This window comes from Pinus tabuliformis, chromosome Q (assembly GCF_031772625.1).
Source record: "Pinus tabuliformis cultivar Carrire ecotype Pingquan chromosome Q, CPIR1, whole genome shotgun sequence".
NCBI lineage: Eukaryota > Viridiplantae > Streptophyta > Pinopsida > Pinales > Pinaceae > Pinus > Pinus tabuliformis.
The window spans coordinates 782955227-782971223 of record NC_142296.1 but is presented as its reverse complement, the minus strand read 5'-3'; the positions used below and the strand labels follow the sequence as shown (position 1 = coordinate 782971223).

The window sequence follows — 15997 nt, the reverse complement described above, 5'->3', positions numbered from 1 at the left end:
TCAAATATGTATACATGGATTTACTATATTAATATTTTCTAAAGTAATAAAGAGCTAAATGAAGAACATCTAAGCTTCCTTATTAGTCCCTGTCGTCCCGGCATGGACTATAGTAATCGGAAACGGAAATGAGCACTTTAACATTATTAGTGCTGCTTTTACTCCTCGCTTATCAATTATAAACCAAGTTTGTAGACATATATTGATAAATCATGTCAATATGTTATTTGGCTATTTGGCCTCTTCCTGAGGACCGAAGCTAATTCGAAGCTAAAGCATATGTTATAATTTTGTGTTTTCTTGATATTTTGACACTGGTAAAAATACTACCTAATCTAATGCTGGCATTAGTCGACAGCACTAAATGTTAGCTCCACTATTTTGGATTTCCATGGACTGCATGGTATAATAGAGAAAGCATCAACCCTGCTCGTATGCCAAAGTACGCTTGCCACCACTACTTATCGCCGCTTGTACGCCTACCACAATTGCCACAACTTCCAGGTGCCATCTCACAACTTCCAGGTGCCATCTCTTATGTTTGCATGTAACCAGGTGTAATCTTATTCCAAATCTTATTGCAAGACTGGCAGCACTGGAAACTCGCCATACAGGGGAATGATTCATGAAGAAAGGGAAATGAATCGTGAATAAAAAAATACAGAAGTTACCTCCTGCTTCTACCCATCACGAGTGCTCTGTGATTGACCCTGCTCAACTGTTGAATGCAACCCTACAGCCTTGGAATATTCCAGGGTTCATCTAATTGTGTCATTGACTAGTACAGGGTTGGCTCTGAAGGGGAAGGAAGGAGAAGGAAGGAATAAGCCTTTACCCGGGAGCCTTTCTCCTTCTGTCTTCAACCTGGAACCACTTCTACGGACAAGAACCCGTATCTGCTTCGCATTTGGCCAATCTGAAATTGGTGATCTTTGCTCGAAAATTCTTGTCCAGAAGAATATTGCGGCTATTAAGGTCCTTGTGAACGCAAGTGGGAGTCGTGTTGTGATGCAGATACTCCAACCCCTCTGCGATGTCCAGAGCGATCTACAGCCTCTGGTTTCATGACAAGTTCGAACTCCCTGCATGTGACTGTGCGCTATGGATATAGTCGCTAAGGGACTCATTTTCGGCGTACTCGAAGACGAGGTATGAGTCCTAGTCCGGCGATTCTTCAACGCAGATGCCAAGCAGAGTGACGAGACTCGTGTGGTGGAATTTGTGAAGGGCGTTGATCTCCTTTGATACCTGCCCTCTCATCTGTTTGATCTTCACTTTGTTTCTGCGCAAAATCGCGTGGAAGATGGAATTCTTGATTCTGTGCGCCTCGCTGAAATTGTCGGTGGCCTCCTGAAGTTCTTTGAAGGAAAAGCGTATCAATCTGTCAGATGCCAGCAATTCCGACATGTTCGAAAGAAGGCTCGATTCAATCTCGAAATCCTCCGCATCCCATGTGTCTGGCTTTATTGTCTCTGGTTTGCTTCACCTTTTTCTTGAAAAGCAAATGGCTCCCAAAAGCCCTAGTCCAAGAAGTAGCGCTCCTCCTACGGATGCAATAATTGGTACATAAATATGGCTGGAGCTCTTGTGGAAGGAAGGTGCAGGGTTATAAATGAAGGCAGGTGCCTTCGCTATAGCAAGAGGAGGGGGCGGAGATAAGGGGGTAGAAGGGGGAATCACAGTGCTGTGTTCGAGGGGAATTAGCAGAGTTGTGTAGTAATGGCTGCGGGGGACATTGGGCTGATAGTTTATACTGTCAATGAAAAAGATGGAGGCAGTGGTGGTGGCGCTGGCAATGGAAATGGTAACAACAACAACAACAAAAACCCATCTGGGCTCAGCCACTGGCGAAGTCTGTGCAGGAGAAGAAATTGGAAGTGAGGCATGCATTCGAGATAAGACAGGCAACACTTGATCTCCATACCTCCGACACCTAGGAAGCATGCTGTTGGCGTGGCAACGTCTCTTTTTAATTTAATTTAATTCACTTTATTATTTTTATTTTTTAACATTCTCATATCTAATGGCTTGGTTCAATCTTCATGGGGCTTGCTTATGGCTTCTTCTTCGGGCATGGCCTTGCTTCTGGATTTCTGTAGTGAGGAGTTTGTTTACCATAGATACAATGCATTGTTCTAGATATTAGCCCACACAAATGCAAAATGTTGATGAACATGTCCTTCTATTACCCAGGCTGTTGAACCCCGTTTTTCTTGCTGCAATTATAATGTTTGAGTGTAAGAATTGTTTCCAGTGTATTTTTATGCCAAAAATGGGCTGATATAGTGTGGTTTTTCTTGCATGTTGCAGGTTTTAAACGAATGCAAGAAGGATTCAGGTATGGAAACAATTCAAAGCTCTGTGGAGAAGAGTTTGCTGGGCTTGCAATGTGTAATGGAAGTTCTCCATTAATAAGGCCAGAAACTTTCGGCCCACGGGCACCAAATCTAACTGCCAAATCTCCTACAGACTCCTCTGTGCCTCTGTTGCAGAAAATTCCAAAATCTGCAGTTTTCTCAAGAAGTTGCCAAAATTGCTCCAAAATGTTTAAAACCCCAAGCATTGCCATTGTTGTGGTTGTGATTGCTTTGATAGGTGGAGGAATCCTGGCAACCGTTTTCACATTCTCATGGTTTCCAAGACGAAAACAGAAGATTAGCAGTGCTTATGAGACAATAGACAGGACTAAGTATCAATAATTCGAAAGATTTTGGAAGGAAATCTATCACTCCTTTGATTAGTCTAGAGTACTCAAATGGTTGGAATCCTTTGGCAGATGACGGAACAGGATGTGAACGCTTCCAGAGCTCTAGATTTAACCTCGAGGAAATTGAATTTGCAACACGGTATTTCTCTGAAAAGAATCCGCTGGGGAGAAACAACTATTGTGCTGCTTACAAGGGGGTATTGAGAGACGGGTCTTTTGTGGTCATCAAAATCATCAGTAAAATGAGTTGCAAGATAGAGGAATTAGAATTACAAGAGGGTCTCAAGACTCTTTCGCTACTTAGGCATGAAAATGTGGTGAGGTTAAGAGGCTTTTGTTGTTCTTGAGGTAGAGGCGAGTGCTTTCTTGTGTATGATTTTGCACCCAACGACAATCTATCATAGTTTCAGGATGCAAAAGATGGGAGGGTACTCGATTGGCCTGTCAGGGTAAGGATTGCACATGGTGTTGCGAAAGGTAAGTCTAACCGTTCTTTGCAGGGGATTTCCTTGTTGGTTAGATTTTGGTTTGTTTTCATATGTCAGTGCGCTTATGAATCATACGTATTCTGCCTTAACTAACACATCCCCAAATATCTTCAAGAAACTTTACTAGGGAAGACCTGTATTAAGTTATTAACCCAGATCGGATATGCATCTTCAGATAGCCAAGCCCAACTTCGCGTATGTCCATCCCAATATTTCATATATATAGGCCATTTTGCACAAACACAATGCATCTAGGCACCATCTAGATTTTATAGATTTAATGCATCTAGCTTCTATACACATGTACACACACAAAAAGGAATGGCACAAGTCTTTTCTCTTTTAGAGGTCAGGTAGGGAGGACAAACTCGCTCACAAAATTGATGGATCACTCTCACTCTCATTAGAACTAAACTTGCACTGCTACTTTTCCATCTAGATTTAATGCACTGATACTAAATGCAAACACACAAATATATAAAGAATTGATGGATCACCGAATTGATGGATCGCCCCACCCTCATTTAATCTGAGCTCACTTCTTGAATCTCTGGCCATGACTAGAAACTAGTATAGATCCATCTAACTCTGGGTTCAATTCTAACATTTTGTCCCAAGTTGTGGAGTCAGGAGATGCATCCTCAATCTTCACAACCTTGAGGTGCTCATCCGACCTGGTTTTAGATGGGTCTATGTTATTGTCCACATCCAATGCACCCAATATGTTGTCTAAATTCAATACTCTGCTGCACAGAGGTACACACAAACAGAAAGAGTTAATGAATTATCTCATCCTCACCTGAGCTGAGAACGCACTACATTTCTCTGGGTGCACCAACTAATGAAAATAAGCTTTGGGCATATGCATAAGCCACAACCAACTTTCTTTGATCATAAGAATACTAACTAGTGGAATGTTATACAAAATTCCCCTCGCAAAGAGAAGTTGCCACATATGCAGTGCAGGCAAGCAAATGATGGTGCATCATCATATAAACATGTTCAACCAATGTTCCACATTTTCAAACACACTTCCCAGCCCTTTGGGACTTTTTGAAATCATTAAACTGGTGGTATTTAAGGTTATGTAAACTGGCAGAAATTTGTCCGATAATGTTTTCCTACAACTGCTTAAAGCGTATCCTATGGAGGCAAAAAAATTGAGATTGACATTACCTCCCTGTATATAATAACTGGACAGAGAACATATTTATAATAACACATTCACACTAGGGCTACATACAAAAAACAAGAAGTGTAGATAGATGTCTAGGGCACAAAAATATTGAGCAACAACCAACTCCATAGGTTCATGGAAAACATACCCACATTTAAGTATTTGGAGTATTGCCTGCATTTCTAATCAAAATTCTCCACGAAACGAACATGTTTTGATAAAATAACTTGTAAATGGGATAGATAGATCATTGGTATGGTATATGTTAAGCCTGCCATTTATTTATGCTGATAGTCACTCGCTGTTTGGTTTTGTTAACTGGTATCAATCTGCGCAGGCATTGAGTATCTGCATGAATGCATAAGCAAAGCTGTTGTGCATCAAAACATCTCAGCTGAGAAGATTCTTCTTGATCAACTTAAATCCTCTTCTTTCAGATTGTGGTCTGCATAAACTTTTAGCGGATGACATAGTGTATTCAATCCTAAAATCTTCTACAGGCATGGGATATTTGGCCCTAGAATACACCACAGTTGGTCATATTACAGAGAAAAGTGATGTGTATGCTTTTGGAATCATACTGCTACAACTTCTCACTGGAGAAACAAGGATAAACTCTTCTTCAATAAGGCCTCTTGTAAAATCTGGGAGGCTGGATGAATTCATTGATATAACTCTTGGAAAGGAGTACTCAATGTAAAAGGTTTTGCATTACTTGAAACATTCATTAACACTTAGGGATCCTTCAAATCCTTTGATCTGAAATTCAAATACCTTTTTTTTCTTCCTGTATAGATTATACAGATGTCAACATTTAAACAAGAAAACAAATTAACCATTTCGAAAGTGGATTTCAGTTTATGAATTTCGATGTTTAAATTATGCAAATATTTTTCAATATTTTAACTACTTGGCACAACGCTAACATTCAATATCTTAAATGTTTAGCACAACACTTCCATTTAGCAGTCCATTAGCTTATAGTTCAATGGTAAGTAGGGTATGGTTGCTATACATCTGCCACAGCTCATCCACACATCTGTTCTACTCTGTAATATAAACATATACAACCATGGGATGAATCGAAAGCCTCATTATTCTCTCCCTTGTGTAAGTTCTCATATCAATGCCAAAGTAATCATGATGGGGACTTGTGGCCAAATTATGCAAGAATTAAAATGACAGTTAAGAGAAGAATCTTTCACTAACTGGAAACTCAGCTCTCTATATGGTAGTCGATACCTTCTGCTGTTCACCTGTAACATCCATTCACTATGTGGCCAAACGCAGCCCATTTGTAAAAGTGGTTGTGCTTTTTTTTAGGTATGCTATTATATTTATTAAGGAATCATGACAAAACAAAAGTTCAGGTTGTTAAATCATTTTCAAAGAATGTTACAAAGCGCGCTATTTGAATTAGTGCATTATTTGATATAAAGCAGTTTTGTGTTTGAAATTCATTTTATTTTAATTAGCTTCATGAGAGATTTTCAGGCCACTTACACCTACTTCTTTGTAGGTCATGACAACATTTATGTCATCCCCACCTGTAGAATAACAGACCTTATTAGCTTCTTGTTAAAATATTATACTTGTTCTTCGTAGTTTTAGCTTATTTCTATTTTAGTTATTGACTTCCTCTTTGAGTTTCCAGGAGATTGATATTGGTATACAAGTGAATGGACTGCGAAAACATTCTTTTGCTGACATTCGAAAGCTAGTAAAAGAGAAAATATTATTACATGGTCATCTGCTTTCATCATGAATGATCCAGGGTAGATACCTCGAGAGTTCATGATCTTTAGAATATCCAGTGTTTTGCTAGTATGATTCTCAGGGGAACGGATTTTTTTCAAGTTTCGTGAGGCATTGATATTCTATTCTAGTATGCTGCCACACAGTGATATAGGGAGTATTTTGTCCATTTTTTTAATCATATGTTGCTACTCAGTCTGCACTTGATTTTCTATTTTGGTGGTGGCTATATTAGTATTGCCCATGAAAGTGATTTTAGTTTTCTTTGAATTGGAGATATCGCATCATATGCTCATTCTTACATTATTTTTGCATTTGTTTCAGCCTCAGGAAGTCTTGCTAGAGTCATCGCAGAGTTTGTTTAACATGCATATTTCTGTGGAGGCTTTGAAGGTAGAATAACAGACCTTATTATCTTCTTGTTAAAATATTATGCTTGTTCTTGTTAGTTTTAGCTTATTTCTATTTTAGTTATTGACTTCTTCTTTGAGTTTCCAGGAGACTGATATTGGTAGACAAGTGAATGGACTGCGAAAAAATTCTTCTGCTGACATTTGAAAGCTAGTAAACGAGCTCATAAGGTCAGTTCACTTTTGGTTCACAAAGGTTCTTGTTCGTTTTATTGCATGACTTTGCAGAAGTGACAAATAAGAGCACCGATAATATTTCACTATATCTTAGTGGGTTTTACAAATATTATTACATGGTCATCTGCTTTCATCATGAATGATCCAGGGTAGATACCTTGAGAGTTCATGATCTTCAAAATATCTAGTGTTTGCTAGTATGATTGCATATGGTCTCACCCCACTTCAGTATTAACATCACAGCGAGTTTGTTTTCATGCCTTGTGGGCTGCCTTTGGCTTGGGTTTATTTGCTTCATCTTACTTTGTTTAAACTATAATTTTATTGTGTATGATTTCACTAACACCTACTTCTTTGCAGGTCATGACAACATTTATGCCATCCCTACCTGCAGAATAATAGAGTTTCCAGGAGACTGATATTGGTAAACAAGTGAATGGACTGCGAAAAAAATGTTCATAAGGTCAGTTCACTTTTGGTTCACGAAGGTCTGTCGTCCCAGGGTCCTCGAGGTCTATGTGGGGAACGTCGCTTCAGCAACCACTTCTTTTACTGACTTGGTCGCGCTAGCACAGAAAAGCATTCTACCCCACTCAATGCAAGGACTTGCTGCTTCGCAACTTCCCTTCTTTTGAACAGATATGTAAAATATATTTTACAAAAGCTTAATGTAATTAATTTTAAGGAATTTCAGTAACTATAGTTTGGTATTTACTAATAATTAGTACTCATAATAAAAATAAAGATATATTTTAGTTTCATAATAAATTTTATACATATACATGATACTTAGAATTAAAAACACGCGCGATATATTTTAGATTCATTTTAAATTATATATATGATACTTAGAATTAAATACACACGCACGGTATTAATTTTTTTTCTATAATATTTATAAATGATCTGAAAATGGAATGTACTTGTTTAAGGGTGCAAGGTATCCATTTCCAATAATTTCAACTGTGAGCTAGACACTCCAAATGACCTCTAAAAATGTATAAACTTCTTATTTCTTATACAGAGATAGACTGTAGGGGCATTCACCGGACATGTCACCTCTAAAAAGAGGATGAGTTCCAGAGGCTACCTGGCCCTCTACAGGCTCTGCCTAAAGAAATAACAAAGTAAACACTTAGAAGTCTTTGACATACACATACTTGAAGGTTAAGGTCTTGCGGAATGAGACAAGTAACTTTCTGTAGCTGAAAAGGTGATTATGTGTGTATGTAAGTTATATTTATTTGGTGTTTAATACTTTATATCAGTTTTGTTTAGCATATCATCTTCAGCAAATAAAGACATCAAAATGATAAAGCAGTTCACCCCCTCCTGGGTTACATCTGCTGGACCAAGCCTCTCCAACTAGGCTTGTCCTCTTGTATTAAAATTGCTACAAAGGCTAATACAAGAATATGGGTGTCTCAAAGGACAGATCTGACTGTAAATATAGAATCAAAAGATAGGAATTAGCCAAACATGCTCTTTCCCAAACACTAAACAGTGAATTTTGTACCTTATACAGTACTTTCCCCAATTGGCCCTGATGGCTCTTTAAACTTGCATGGAGAATTTCGAGGTGAAGATGACCTCAAATGGTTTTGAAACCTCTGCCATTAGACTCAGAAGGTCGAAAATAGCAGACATAGGCTTTTGAATCACCAAAAACGGATGAACATAGCCCCCAAACAGCTCATGCACTGAAATGGCCCTGAAAGCTTCCCTGAAGCTAAACAGTGAGAATAATGCCTCAGAAGGCAAAAAGAGCTGTAGAAATGGATTCAGAATGCTGAAAACCTTCAGGAATGACCTTCGTTCCACATTCACTGGCTGCACAATTCCCAATGCAGCTCCCAAACTGATTTGGCCCTAGTGGCTCCTGGAACTTCCACGAAGCAAAAACACCTGCAAATGACCTCAGATGACTGTGAAACCTGTGCCAATGGCTTCAGAAGGTCGAAGAGACCCAAAATAAATAAAAAAATTCGTCCAAAACCGACTTTCCTAGCCAACGTTATGGCCATTTAATGTTTCTCCAGTCTGTCCCTAGAAAAACTCCAGCTAACTGTAGTGGAGGTCCAGATAAGTCCGCCAAATTTGGCGGTCCGCCAAGAATCCGCCAACTTAACTGCAGTTATATTAAATTCTGGCCTCGGATTTCGTGCTGACCGTTTGGGCTGGCGGTTGGTGCTGGTGCTTGGGGCTTAAGCCCTTAGTTCTCGGCCTGAGGTCATATGGCATGCGAGGCTGGCCCTTAGGGGCTGGCCCCCTTCCTTTCCCGCCAATGACAATTTAAACGTTTAAATAAAGTTCGGTCTGCCATCCATTCAACGTTTGGCGTTGTGGACCAACGGTAAGTTAATTCGCTTGTAATATGGAGGTCGTGGGTTCGATCCTCCATCCGACCAAACTTTTAAACGCACCCAACAACCTTTGCTGACGTCATCATGGGCCACGTGGCGGCCTCCGGGCTTGCCACGTGGCAGCCTGTGATTGGTTGTTGAAAATGAATATTCCCTGGAATATTCTAAGGAATATTCTGTGGAATATTCTTTTTTTTTTTTTTTTTTCAAAATTCAAAATTCTAATGTTATTAGGCAATTCTTATTTTTGGCATAACTTTCTCATACGGCGACCGTTTTTCGAACCGTTTGCGGCGCCGGAATCAGGAAGACGAGCTCTATCCGGTTGTTCAGGTTCCAATCAGTTCTGAGCACTTTCATTTTTGACCATTTTACGACACTTGGTCCTGAGCTCCTGATCAATAAAAGAAAATAAAAATAATTTAATGTTGATAAAAATATATATTACTTAATTTATATTTTTTATTTTTATAATGATGATATACATATGCATATTTCATTTATATATGATGAAAGTATTATTAAAATTAAAATATTTATATTAACAGATACGTTTATTATAGAATGAGGGTTTTGGAAGTTTTGTTTTCAACCTAACTAATATTAAAGATGAAATTTGATAAACATAGCATATTCTTCATCATGTGCATAGAAAAAGGGATGACATTTAATTTTAACTCTCAAATCTCTACAACATTCCCCAATGGAATAGTCTATAATGTGACTTTTTGGAGAGGGTTGGATGTTGCCATGGATGATGGTCATGCCATAGCATGGCAAATATTACGGGGTATCTTAATTTCCCGACACCTATGTTTTCTTAACTCTTCCCCATAACGTCGGTTTGGGCAAGAGCTAACCAGCCTGCCATAGGGCATTAAATGCCCCTATGGAGGCCCCTTCACCATGCATGCCCATGGGCAAGACCATGGGCTTCCATGCGAACATTCGCCGGCATCCCTGCATTTCTCCGCCCTGGTCGATAAGACAGTCTACCATAATCATTCAATGCAACTTGGGTACAGGAAAAATTCAAAATTCAAATGTTATCTCCGCCTTGGTTGACAAGACAGTCTACCATAATCATTCAATGCAGCCTTGGTACAGAAAAAATTCAAAATTCAAATGTTATCTCCGCGGGTGCCCGCGAAATTTCTTAAATGAGATGAAATGAATCCATGGCAGAAATTTGGATCTAAAATGAGATGAAATGAATCCATGGCAGAAATTTGGAAAATCGACAGGGATCTCTCCTAGTATCATCCTCTTCCAGAGAAGTCGAAATACATCGTAAATCAGGTATGGAGCAAACTACGAGACATGCGATCAATTGAAAATGGGGCATTTCTAGACATGTCCCTGGGTACTCCTTCGTAGGAGTGAGGATTCTCCTCCAGGTACTTATTGAACCTCGACAATCCAGAGCTGGTTGTGAAGGTATTTTATTAAGAGCATAAGGATGTTATCCTTATTCTCGTCGTGTGTGAGAGCTTCACCTCATTCGTCACCATTAGAGAGCAGGAAAGATAAAGCTATCTCCGGAGAAGCGTTTCCCTCTTTTTAATGCAACTTTCCTCATGAATGATGGCATCAAGTTGTTCCCAAGTGGCATTAGCTCCTTGTTTGACCCCACTAAATCTTGTACCAGGTAGATCTATGGGAATCTGTAGCATAAATACAACGCATCACTCAAGCACAAGGCATCGTGGAGCTCACAACTTATTTCATCTCACAGATCTTTGACTTTCGTGCTCTTCAAGCAATGGTTTGTTATGAAAGACATTTGAACAAAGTCTGTATCGCAATTTGACAAATAGTTGCCCTTAGGTTTTGTGGAAGAAAGTAATGGTTTCCTTGAATATTTTATGTTCCAGCGAGACCTTGAGCCTGCTAATGGCAATTACGAAGACGACAACAATTGATCTAAAATGGATGGAAATCGCCCTTCCACTGAGGGTATGCCTCGGAAGACGACAACCTTTAGAGAAAACATTGCTCACTATCGCAGATTCTCAGTGATGGCGAGCTCACCGATGGCCTTTTACTCTCTACTTTCCTACGTTCTGTGGGTTCGAAGTGGAGTGCCATGATGGAATATTTGCGTCCGGGGAGTCTAAAATTTTTTAACGATATGTCTGCCACCATAGTCTTATTAAAATTTTACTTTACGACATCTGAGATGTTTACAGCATTTGAAATCACGGTATTACTTTATAGATATCAATCATTTGAAAGGGCCGAACCGTGGTTTGGACAGGAATTTGTATAATATCATGTCAAGTACACAGGAAAATGGGAGTAAATTTTCAGCTTTCATAGACTCTGCCAAGGAATATCTCTGTACATAATTTTGTAACAAAATTGGGTTTGAATACTTCATTTTAGTTTGTATCCAAATTTGGTTTATATATTCAATTTCACTGAAGTACTTAATTTTATTCAAATTTCGATGGGATAATGCTTGAAGTGTGTAAAGTTTACGGGCACTTACTTTTATGATAATTTGTTTTCATCATTTCATTGAAATTTCGATGTTGGAGTGTTTAAACTTAGAAAATAACTTAATAAATCTTTCCCTCTTGAAATGCTTATTTGAAAGACGATTTAAGATTCCGTTTATATTTATGAGATTATTTTTATCTCTATTCTTGAAGCAACCTTTTTACTAGTAAGATAATTTTTTAATGAAGAATATTTTAAATGAAACTACCATAGCTTAAATATTTATATTACAATTTTCAAACTTTTTAAAATAAATATAAATTACATTAGTATTTATAATTTATAAAGCGACAATTTATAATTTAGTATGTATATGCATATGGTATTAATAAATTTTAAATCTCCATATTAATATCACAGTTATAAAAATTAAATCCATGTTAACAGATTATATAAATGAAAAAAATGAAATTTTATGTCACATATAATTTAATTTAAGAAATTTAGATAAAATATCTATAGATAATCATGCACAATTTTTTGAAAAGAGCTATTCCACCAAAGTAAAATAGAGAAACTTTTGGACAAGTACACATAAATCTTCACAATAAATCAAATAAATTATAGATTGTAAATTAAGTTGTTAGAAATGTCATAGGACTTGTGATATTAAGAATATATCATGATAAAGATAAGAGTTAAGATGTTAACTATATATCATAATAAAGTTGTTTAAATTTTTATTTTTATTTTTGGGTATATTGTGATATTTTGATATTTTGTTTTTCATTTTTTTTATATATAAATACAATTAATGTTTAAATATTTTAAAATATTTGAATTTTATGAATTACACAATGCAAACTTATAATTTTAAAAAGATTTCACAATGTTTCAAATAAAATTGAGTGGAATTAATTTACTTATGACATATTTAATTATATTATTTTTTCGGGAATAAGTTTTTAAGTATTATAAAATCTTATATTAGTTTCTTGGGCTCTTATTTAATAAAGAGTTTCTATTTTTTTAAGTGAATACATTATTTTTAATATTTTTTCTTAAAAAAAGAAAATATATTATTTTTATTGGAGTTTTTAATTTTTATTTTCCTATTATAATTTCTATAATTATTATTTGCAAACAATAGTGCATATTACTAATCAACATAGTCTCACACCAAGTATTAAGTTATTAAAGTAAAGGTAAGGAGGGTTTTATCACTTTTGGATCAAGTGATATTAGTGGTTCTACATGAAGCATAAGGACAATATTGCAACATTTATTGTAATTCCCATACATTCATTATCAATGATGATGAAATACAAGACAATGGGATGAAGCTTGGAGTATGAAGCATTGTCCTTGAGTAGATCGAACAATGTTAGATAATTCTAGAGGTTGGCCTTAGTTTGGTGATCCTAGGTTTGTTAGGGACCTCTTTTCTAATTGTTTGAAAACCCTTCATTAGCATGAAGCAATATATTTTTGAGATGGTTTAGGGGAATTAAAGAAGGGGTTGACACCTAGAGGAAGACTTTATGCAAATCAACAACCTTCCTTGCACAAGAGAAAGACAAGGGATGTGAAATTTCCATGACCAGTATGCACCCATTCGAGCATTTTATTGTTTTCCAAAAAGAGGTGGAGATGATATAGAATGCTCCAATGCGTGCATAGTAGTTATGAAAATTTCGCATCCCCTGTCTTTCTCTTGTGTGAGGAATGTTGTTGATTTGTATACAGTCTTCCTCTAGGTGTCAACCCCTTCTTTTACACCCCTAAACCATCTCAAAAATGTCGTGTTCCATGTTAATGGAGGGTTTTCTAACAATTAGAAAGAAGGCCCGTAACAATCCTACGATCACCAAACGAAGGCGAGCCTCTAGAATTATAGAACAATTTTTTATCTACTCAAGCATAATGCTCCATACTCCTAGCTTCATCCCCTTGTCTTGTTAATCAATAAAAAATATAATACATTTTTATATATGATTTTTATTTTATTTATTATAAAAATATTTTGATTAAAAAATAAAAATAAAAACAATTCCTTAGATTCATATCCGTAAATGATACTCCATCTATTCCCAATTTCAAATCAGATCACGTGCTACACACACACACACATATATAACACCCCTCAACCTTTAAGTTAATATGTTTCTACATTAAGACTGAATGATAGATGCCATTATGAATTTGGCATAAAGTACGATGATGTAATAAAGGTTGATTGATAAGATGAAGAAAAATCTTCCCTTATATCACTCCAAAAAAATCCCTAGGGGTCGGTTAATAAGATTTAATACGATTGGAGAGAAAATCTATTAAATCACTCAGTATAAGGAAAAACATTGAGTAAGGGTGAATAAATCGTCACGGGAGAAAAAGGAAAGCTTTAAATAAAAATGAAAAGACGCCTTTTTTTTCTGAAAAAAGAAAAAGAAAAAATAGAAAAGCCTAGGATATTGGATTGGAAAACCCTGAAAAGTGGGACGCCGCTGAGGAAAGATCTGCTAGGGAGGAAAGGATAAAATACTTGATCTGGAAACACAAAGGGATTCCTTGGCAATTGAATCTCGACTTGGGTGTGGGGAGACTGATGGATTGGTTCATGGATGGAGGACAATGTATTTTTCTCAAGTACAGTTCCAACAATGGGTACAATGAGAATATCCAATGGATACAGTGAGCATATCTGTTTTTATTTGAATTTTAAATATAACTTTCATGGGTTTTTTTTGCGTTACATGTTTCACTAGCATGCATGTTCTATTTGATAGTGTTCATTGACTGTAAAATTATATGTTTATTTGGATTCCATTTGGTTCTATTTGAGAGTTGGCTATGTAGGTATTAGAATGCATTTAAATTTTCAAACAACCATTACGGTACAAAATTTTAAACATTTAACAATTCATAATATTTGTACATGGGAATATGAGATCTTGACAAATAAAATAGGTATAGGCAAGGTGTGCTTGAATTCAAGGTACAACCTACATGTTATATGAAAGTGGGATACCTCAATTCTCTAATAAAGAACCGAATGCTTATAGGGTTTTGTTAAATATGTAACCTATATGGTATATGAAAATAGGATACTTCAATTCTCTAATGAGATCAGGGTGCCTATGGGAGCCTTCGTTGATGTAGTTATAAACAAGAGTATACTAAAATTCCCCTTCTGAAATGATAAGACATGGTAAGTAAAGGTGGAAAAAATAAATCTTGTAGGTTGTGACGAGAAATCCAAAGTAAATGTATACTAGCAGAGACTTGAAAATAGTGATAGTGCAGTAGGCACCCTAGTTAACCCTTGGGGTATCGATTGATACAATTAGGTGTTAGAAAATAAAAACATTGTTTGACACAATTTAGGTGCCCAAAATACATTGATAGGGTTTAAGTGTCAAACCCTTCCCAGGCTTATGTGAAGAGGTTATTAATTACAATAGAGACATGAGATAAGGGAAATGGTAGAAATAACTTTGACTTTGGATTATCGAATTCGTAAAATGAAATACTATAATGCAAAAAATCACTGTTAGAAATTTATTATGGCATAGCGTACAAAAAACTAGTCTAATCCTTAGTAATGACACCTTATATTTGAATGGGTTAAATCTTCACTAGAGAAGAGATACAACAAGCGAAAATTCCCTAGTAATAGGGTTGTACCTTAACAAAGGTACAAGGCACTAGCCGAGAAAGGAAAGAACCCAATGGAAATCATCGAGATTATTATTAGAATTACTTGAGTTTAGTAATTTACATTAGACTTTGAGTCAGAAGTCAAAGCTTTATGCATGGACTAATAAGACTCCTTTATCAAATAGGTATTGTTTGGGTGTAAGCATGATGACAAATATTTTACATGTGAAATTTAAGAGGTCAAAAAATAATTGAAGATTCAAAAGATTGGACTTATACAAAAATGCCATTGTCATTGTGAAAGCCTAGAACTCAAGAAGATACACTAGATAGGGAACCTTCCATAATAATGGAATCACCTTCTCTAAAAGACTATAGATGAGATATAGAGCTTTCAAAGCATGATTCAAAACTAGATGCATTTAATTGCATGGTCAATTGTATAGAGTGATGGTGAATTGATTCAAGCAACTCCAAATTTCAGCCATTGACATAGTCCATTAGAACAATATGGACATAGATATCAAACATGTGTAGCTTTGTTTTTACATGATTTTTCAAAAAATATCTATATGCTTAGGGACTATGTTAAAATTGATACTTGCAAATTTGTAATATTTTTCTTGAAAAAGAATAGCACTATGTTAAATTGATACTTACAAATTTTTATTTTTTGGAAAAAAAAAACCAATATAACTAGTAAAATTTCTACTTGAGTGTTTGTTTCACTTGTGTAGAACATATACTTTTTGTTCATATATATATATATATATATATATATATATATATATATATATATATATATATATATATATATATAT

General features: G+C 36.2%; 1 long non-coding RNA gene and 1 pseudogene across 1 annotated transcript; both read left to right on the top strand.

Moving 5' to 3' along the window:
- Positions 1-594: 594 nt before the first annotated feature.
- On the top strand, positions 595-6021 carry LOC149221817 (proline-rich receptor-like protein kinase PERK8; annotated as a pseudogene).
- Positions 6022-6203: 182 nt separating this feature from the next.
- Positions 6204-7311, top strand: LOC149221816 (uncharacterized). Its single transcript, XR_016248880.1, has 3 exons — positions 6204-6520; positions 6626-6708; positions 7075-7311. It is a non-coding gene; the product is annotated as an uncharacterized LOC149221816 (long non-coding RNA).
- The last annotated feature ends 8686 nt before the right edge of the window (positions 7312-15997 follow it).